The sequence below is a fragment of the Tupaia chinensis genome, unplaced genomic scaffold, assembly GCF_000334495.1.
Source record: "Tupaia chinensis unplaced genomic scaffold, TupChi_1.0 Scaffold145304_1, whole genome shotgun sequence".
NCBI lineage: Eukaryota > Metazoa > Chordata > Mammalia > Scandentia > Tupaiidae > Tupaia > Tupaia belangeri.
The window spans coordinates 886,280-895,221 of record NW_006205165.1 but is presented as its reverse complement, the minus strand read 5'-3'; the positions used below and the strand labels follow the sequence as shown (position 1 = coordinate 895,221).

At 41.9% G+C, this 8,942-nt stretch overlaps 1 pseudogene; it reads left to right on the top strand.

Moving 5' to 3' along the window:
- Positions 1 to 1,809, top strand: part of LOC102495719 (YJU2 splicing factor homolog pseudogene) — a 19,137-nt pseudogene extending 17,328 nt beyond the window's left edge.
- The last annotated feature ends 7,133 nt before the right edge of the window (positions 1,810 to 8,942 follow it).

Here is an 8,942-nt window from a genome sequence, read left to right as displayed (position 1 = left end):
CAAGAGGAGAATGGAGGAGAAGGGATTGCAGTGTGGCCGTCCCCCCGGGGGGTGATTTCTCGCTGTCTCTCTCTCTCTCTCTCTCTCTCTGTTTCTTGCACACACATAATCATTAAAGAGTAAAAAGAGGGGGCTGATAGGTGGCATGGTAGTTAAGGTGCTGAATTCCCACATGGCTGACCATGGTTTGAATCCAGGACCTGGTGACATGCTTTCTCACTTTCCCTCTCTGTCTCTCTTGGGTCAAATTAAATATAATAATAAAATTAAATAATTCTTTTAAAATTGTTTTAAAATAAAAAGAAATACAATACAATTTACAATCAATTTTTTTGAGAGGTTTTTGCTATAGGGTGCATGCACTCACCAGACAGACAGAGAGAGACAGAGAGATTTTTCCCAGGGGGGATGGTCACACCACAATCCCTTCTCCTCCATTCTCCTCTCAGGATCTTGGGCACGCACGCACACGCGCCCGGCGTGAGTTTTAAGCTACCCGGTCTGGGACGCGAACCACAGCCGACTACGTGGGAGTCCAGCGACATAGCCATTACGCTAACTGCTGGTTCCCTACAATCAATTTTTTTAAAATAAAATGCTTAGAGATGTGCAATAAATACCAAGCCTAAAGCATTCTCTGGCGCTTGTGAGACGAGTAGGAGGCAAAAGAGTGGAAAAGTTTTAAACGAATACTACCCGCCAGACTTCAATCTGTCAAAATTCTTCAAACTCAAACTCCCCAAAGACTCACGGTACATGGTGCGGCTGATGGCCTCCTTTAACATAAGGTGCAAGATTTGCGGCGAGTACACATCTACAAGGGCAAGAAGTTCAACCAAAGAAAAGCAAGAAGTTCAACACACGAAAGGAGACGTGCAGAATGAGGTCTGCCTGGGCCTGCCCATCTTCCGCTTCTGCATCAAGTGCACACGCTGCCTGACAGAGATCACCTTCAAGACAGACCCGGAGAGCACTGACTACACTACGAAGCGTGGGGCTACACAGAACTTCCAGGCCGAGAAGCTCCTGGAGAAGTGGGTTAGAAGGAGTGGGAGGACGAGGAGCTGAGCAACCCCATGAAGGTGCTGGAGAACTGGACCAAGGACTCCAAACTGGAGCTGGAGGTGCTGGAGGACCTGCAGGAGTTCAAGGACCTGAACCAGCAGCAGGCCCATGCGGACTTGGAGGCCATGCTATGGCAGCACTGCGGGTCAGAGGAGGAGTGGAGGCGGAGTGGAGGTGGCAAGACCAGTAGAACTATGTGCGTGAGACCGTGGCCTTGCTAGAGGAAGCCAGGAAGTGGAGGCTGCTGGAGGACTCGGACTCCGAGGACAAGGCCACTCCAGCTCCTGCTCCTGCTCCTGCCCTTGCGCCGCCCAGACCCAACCCCACAGCCATCCTGGATAATGTCTGGACCGTCAAGAGGAAGGTGGAAAGCCGGGAACGAAGCATGAGCAGGCTAGGCAGCTGGCCACTTGGGCCTGGTGGTGGTGAAGAAGACAAAGACAGACCCCGGTGGGACCCCACAAGGCCTGGCCACCCCAGCCCCAAGCGCCCACAGAGCAGGCAGGCGGCCGACCCTGCAGCCTCATCCCTGAGCCAGGTGTGTGCCTACGCAGATAGTGACGGCAACAACTGAATCCACTGGGCCTTGCCAGGCTGAGGTCGCAGGTCTGCTTCAGCCGCGTCAGGAGGCCTTAGCACCAATCAGAGCCAAGAGTCAGGAACGGCATCCTCCAGATTGGCTGCAGGGGGCCTTCGCCACAGGGACCTCCTGTCCCGCCCCACCCCCCAGCACCACCGGCTCCCAGCTCCTCCTGCCCTTCACCCCAGGAGCTTCTCACCTGTTGTGGGACTCTCTGGTCCTCTCTTGAGATGCTGCCGTGTTTGGGGCACAGGGCAGTACCTGCCTATCCCAGTCAGCTGTGTCCCTTTGACAGAATATTCTGGAAATAACCCAAGGGGTCTTGCCCAACAGCTGGGTGCCTCCTCTGCTGGCAACGAGGGCTATCTCTCTCTCAGTCTCTGTCTCTTGCTCACAGAGGAAGTAAATCATTATTTTTAGTTGCCAGAGGGTATGTGCAGTTGCCAGAGAGAGAAAGGGAGAGGGAGAAAGCACTCCCTGTGGGTGCTCATGCCGCAGTCCCTTCTCCAGCCCTCCATCCTGTGGGGATCTGGGGTACTCATGCACACGCAGCCAGCATGTTTTTCAAGCTCCTGGGGCTGGGATTTGAACTGTGGTCAGCCATGTGGGATCTAGATCCTTAAATACCAGGTCATAGGGCTGGCCCACTAAATATTTTTAAATAAAATAAATTTTACCAGTTAAAAATAAAATACTTAGATGTAAATCTTACAAAGTATGTACTGGAATTATATTCTTGAAACTACAAAATACTGGATAAAAAAATCAAAATCTATTATATAACTAGAATGGAAAGACATTGTGTTCATGGATTGGAACTCTCAACATACTACAGATGTAAATTCTCTCCAAATTTATAGACAGGTTTTAACACAATTGTTATAAAAAATTTGCAGTAAAATTTATATGGAAAAACAAACTAGAATAGCTAAAATAATTTTGTAAATTACAGATAAAATGGAAGGAATCATTCCACCAACTTTTAAGACATATTTTAACTACAGTAATCAAGACTGTGTAATATTGGCAAAGGAACAGATGCATCAAAGGAACAGAACAGAGATATCAGAAATAGAGCTACACAAAAAGGGACAGCAGTTAGCATAATGGCTATGTCGCTGGACTCCCACGTAGTCGACCGCGGTTCGAGTCCTAGACCCAGTGGCTTAAAACTCACGCCGGGCGCGTGTGCGTGCGTGCCCAAAATCCCGAGAGGAGAATGGAGGAGAAGGGATTGCGGCGTGGCCATTGCCCCTGGGGAGTGATTTCTCGCTTTCTATCTCTCTGTCTCTCTCTGTCTGTCTGGCGAGCGCACCCGCCCTATAGCAAAAACCTCTCCAAAAACAAAACAAAAAAATACAGCCAGTTGATTTTTCACTAAGGTCCAGAAAGAGAGCGTGTGTGTGTGGGGGGGGGGGGGTTGGTTTTGGTTTGTTTTGTTTTTCTATAGTTCACGTGTGCTCTGTGAGACATAGAAACAGAAAATGAGAAATCACACCCCACGGGGGATGGCCACACTGCAATCCCTTCTCCTCCATTCTCCTCTTGAGATTTTGGGCATGCATGCATATATGCACCTGGAGAAGACAGCCTTTTCAATACATAGGGCTGGAAAGCAGTTGTATATCCCCCAGCATATTGATAAATTTATTTTGAGTAAGTAGAAATTTATTATAATGTTTTTATAACTTTTCCGTAGATTTGAAAGTTTTCAAAATAAAAAATTGAGGGAAAAAACATATAAAATATAATTATGTTAATTTATAGTGGAAGATAGTCTTGTCTCTTCTAGAGTATTTTTCTCCAGGATCAAGGAACCTAGAACACTGAAATAATAACAACAGAAATTTATCTGATGAGCATGAAATTAGAGCGAAGGAAGTAGAATGGTGAAGCCCATGCATAGAGAAGTCCGCTTCATAATTGAGTCTACATCCTTAGCACAGTAATTGTGTCCATCTTGTGTATATAAAATGTACCAGGTTCTGCCTGCTTTCCAGCTGCTGCACAAGTAGATACACCTCCCTCCCCATTCCTCCCTACCCCTCTGCACAGTTGGGGGTGGGAGGTGCTAGACAAACAGTAACATGTTTATTATTTAATTCTTCCTTTTCTAATAATTCTAGTACACCACCTTTCTGTAGCATATTTCTTCCCACAGTTTACAGTAAAGCTGATTAAGTTGCAACTTTCAAGTACATCCTGGTCCTGTACATATTCCCTGATCACCTCGATACACTTGGATATTTCTCAAGTCCCCATTAGGAACACTTCTAAAACGATGTCTTTGTGTTATTTCACTTTCACAATCATTCTAAACTTATGTCCAAATTCTGGGGTCACCTAACTGCCGTCTAAACCCTGACTACATTTATTTCCTTAGTTGGATTTATTTTGCCTAGGCATCATGATAGACAGATAATGTTTTTCAACATATTGACAATATCACTGCTTCTTTTGGTGTCTTTGGCACTGCTCTACAAATGTATTTTTACAGTTAGTATGAACTAAAAAAATGTATAACAGAGTAAATGATAAAATTAGATAATATAAATGAAAGTGCTTTGAAACTTAAAAGCGCCAAACAAATGTAAGAGATTATTATTGCTGCAATTTAATGGGTGAAGCAACTGGCTGCTTCAGGCTAGACCTCAGAGCAGAGGAGCACTCAAAGGTACCCCAGACTTATCTACTCAGTAATTTTGCCACTATACATTTCTCTCCTATTTTCAGTCCATCATGGAATGAGAAGTCTTTGGGGTATGAGTTCATGCCACCAAAGTAACACAGACTGATTTATAAAGCAGACCTCAGGATGGCCATTTATAGCAAGGAATATATTTGGCAAGATAAAGCTTTCATCATCTGCATAAGGGCCCCTGACTGATGGGTCGTCCTGGTAAAGAAACCAGTTACAGGGACCAGCAGATGGAGTAATAGTTACGTTGCTGGACTCTCACATAGTTGACTGCAGTTTAAGTCCCAGACCTGGGGGTGATCACTAGGGTGATTTTTTGCTTTCTGTCTGTCTCTGTCTCTGTCTCTACCATGAGTGCACACACCATACAGCAAAAATCTCTCTTAAAAAAGAAAGAAAGAAAGAAAGAAAGAAAGAAAGAAAGAAAGAAAGAAAGAAAGAAAGAAAGAAAGAAAGAAAGAAAAAGACCACAGTTACAGACCAGAAGGATGTTTGGTAAACACATAATTAGAACAAAAGGAACTGGATATTATCCAGAGGGCTTTTTCTTTTTTCTTTTTTTAGACAAACCTAGGAACCTGATAAATTGCCCTCCCCCATATCTCTATCTTGTCTAAAGAAGCAAAGAAACCATCATCTAGAAATGAACAATCCTCTCTATGGTTATTCCTGGAAGCACACTTATATATTTTCCCTTCTCCATCCATGTCATTTTACCAGTCATCTAAAGTATCTGTCTTTACAACACTACCTCAAAAAAGTCATGTTACAATCTCACACATTACAGTTTATCTTAACATTAGTAACACTTTAATTAGGTCATTTCTTGACACCCTTGTATCTCCATTTCCCAGAACACACTAGGTTACCATGACAGGCAGGACCCACTGATCAGCACCTTAGAATGTACTCATTCACATTGCCAAAAAGAAATTTATGCTTCATTTCTTAAATGCATTTATCCACTTTCCCCATCTCATAAATATCCAGACTGCACTGTAATGCCCTTAGCATATTATCAAAAGCCAGTCTACTGCTTTAGTGCAGAGGTATGGGTGCTATCTGAAGGTAGAGAACAATACATGCGACATAGTACACAGCGCCAATTGTTTTGGAACCAGAAATCTAGGCTGCTAAATTTCAGATGGACGTGAGAAAATGAAAGTTTAGGAAAGATAAATTATTCAACAAAGTAGTATATCTACAGGTCCTCACACATAGTAACCATTTGTTTAGAAAAAAACAAGGCAAATTGTCCAAGGTCTCCCAAATAGTGAGTGGCAAAAGCAACATTCCCAAGCATAGTTGTTTGCCCTGTAACACATTGCCTCAAAAAATTATCTCTAAAAATATGTTGCTTTCCATCTTACCCCTAAAAAGTGTTTTGTGGGGAAAGAGAAGAAGGGACTGTCCATGCTCTTATTTCACTGTGGATTAGAACTTATTTACTTCAGGATCAGAGTAACTTTCTTTAAAGCCTTCCTTAAATCACTTTCTGGGTCCCTAGAGCCCATTGTTTGATTAAATCTCAGTTATCCGTCTACCGTCTGCAATTTCTGTTAATATTTTATACTATAAGCCAAATGAAACTACATATACTATTATTAAAGATTTCAAAATATTTTCTTCCAATCTTGGGAACCAGCAGTTAGCGTAATGGCTATGTCGCTGGACTCTCACATAGTCGACCGCGGTTTGCGTCCCGGCTGGTGGCTTAAAATTCAATCCGGGCGCATGTGCGTGCGTGCCCAAGATCCCAAGAGGAGAATGGAGAAGAAGGGATTGCGGTGTGACCATCCCCCCTGGGGGGGTGATTCCTCGCTTTCTTTCTCTATGTCTCTCTCTGTCTGTCTGGCGAGCGCACGCGCCCTATAGCGAAAATCTCTCCAAAAAATATTTTTTTTTCTTCAAATCTATGGAACTCTTTTTTTTTTAATTTTACGACTTCTTATTCACATTTCATTATTGTACATCTCTACAGCACACAATATTTTTATTATTATTTCTTTTACTATACAGAAGCTTTTTAGTTTGATGCAGTCTCATTTGTCTATTTTTGCCTTTGTTGCCTGTGCTCTTAAAATCCTATCCAAGGGCCAGTTGGTGGCATGATGGTTAAGGCAGTTAGATCTCACATGGCCAACTGTGTGGTTCAAATCTCAACCTCAGTGGTTTGAAAAAACACCAAGTGCATGCGCCTGCATACCCAAAGTTGCTAAAGGAAGGAGAAACGGAGAAGGGATTGCAGCATAACTATACTCCATGAGAGGTGCTCTCTCTCTCTCTCTTTCTCTCTCTCTCTCACACACACACACACACACACACACAATCACACCTGCCCTCTGGCAAGTTAAAAAGAAAGAAAATAAATCCTATCCAAGAAGTCATGATTGCCTAGACTGGTGTCATGGGAGTTTTCTTGCCTATGTTTTCTTCTACTAGCTTTATACCTTCTGATCATATGTTTTCATCTTTTATCCATTTTGAGTTGACTTTTGTATATTGTGTAAGATAATAATCTGATTTCATTCTTCTGCATGTGTATATCCTCTTTTCCCAACACCATTTTATCAAAGACCCTTTCCCCAGTTTCTGTTTTTGACACCTTGTCAAACATCAATTGACCATAAATACTTGGCCTGTTCCACTGATTGATGAGACTATTTTTATCCTAATACCATGGTGTTTTGATTGTAATAGCTTTACAATATATTTTGAAATTAGGGAATATGATGCCACCAGCTTTATTCCTTTTGCTCAAGATTGCTTTGCCTATTTGGGATCTTCTCTGGTTTCATATGAATTTAGAATTTTTTCCTTTTATTTTTAAATTTCCTGTAAGGTGTTTACACTTACAAGAGAGAGAGAGTGAGTGAGTGAGAAAGCAACCCCTAGGGAGATGGCCATGCTTCAATCCCTTCTCCATTCTCACAGGATTTTGAGAACATACACATGTGCACACAGTGTGTTTTTGTAGCCACTGCACTATCCAGGACTCTAACCACACAGTCGGCCATATGAGATCCAGCTACTTTAACCACCACACCATCAGCAGGCCTGGATTTTTTTTTCTATCTCTGTGAAAAATGTCATTGGAATTTTGATAGGAATTGCTTTGAATCTATAGATTGATTTGGGTAGTATGGCCATTTTAACAATATTCATTCTTCCAAATCATGAACATGGAATATCTTTTGTTTATTTGTTTCAACTTCATTTACTTTCATTAATGTTTTATAGATTTGAGTGAACAGACCTTTCACATCCTTGGTTAAATTTGTCCTAAATTTTTTTATACCATTGAAAATGGGATTTTTTTTTTTTTGAGAGAGAGGTTTTTGCTATAGGGCATGTGTACTCGCCAGGAAGATAGAGACAGAGAGACAGAAGGCGATAGATCACCCCCCAAGGGAGGATGGCCACACCACAATCCCTTCTCCTCCATTCTCTTCTCAGCATCTTGGGCTCTCACACACACACGTGCCCGGCGTGAGTTTAAGCCACCGGGTCCAGGAATCGAACCACAGTTGACTACATGGGAGTTCAGCGACATAGCCATTACGCTAACTGCTGGTCCCTGGGATCATTTTCTTAATTTCTTTCCCTGATAGTTTGTTGTTAGTGTGATTTTTGTCTGTCAATTTTTTAAATAATTATTTACTTAATTTTATTTACTCATTCATTTATTTTTTAATTTGACCAGAGAGAGACACAGAGAGAGAGAGGTGGGGGGGGAGTGAGAAAGCAAGCCACCAGGTCTGGGACTCGAACCGTGGTCGGCGGCCATGGGGAAGTGTCCAGTGCCTTACCCACCACATCACCTGCTGGTCCCTGTATATCAATTTTATAACCTGCAACCCTAAGCCTAACCGAAATTGTTTATTAGTTCTAATAGTTTTTCAGTGGAGTTTTCAGTGTTTTCTGTGCATGAGGCAAGGCTATGTTGTCAGGAACAATTTCATTTCTTCCTTTCCTATATGAATGTCTTTTATTTCTTTTTCTTACCTAATTACTTTTTTCCAATAGTGGAACAATTTCATTTCTTCCTTTCCTATATGAATGTCTTTTATTTCTTTTTCTTACCTAATTACTTTTTTCCAATAGTAAGAGTGGGCATCTTTGTCTTTTCTCTTATCTTAAAGGAAAAGCTTTCTACTTTTCACTGTTGAGTATGATCTTAATTGTAAGCTTGTCGTATACGACATTTATTGTGTTGGGATGTATTCCTTTTTCATCTGAGAGGTTTAAATTTGAATGGATGTTGAATTTTGTCAAATGCTTTTTCTGCATCTATTGAGATGGCAATGTGGTTTTTCTCCTACATTTGGTTAATATGGTATATCACATTTATTGATTTATGTATGTTAAACCATACTTGAATGCTTGGGATAAATCCCACTTCATCTTTTTAATGTGCTATTGAATTTAGCTTGCTACTATTTTGTTGAAGAGTTTTCCGTATTTCTTAATGTAGGAAAATTGATCTGTAGTTTTTTGGTACTGTCCTTGTCCGGGTTTAGTATCAGGGTAATGCTGGCCTCATAAATGAACTTGGAAGTATTCCCTCCTCTTCAGTTTTTTGAAAAAGGATGAGAAGAA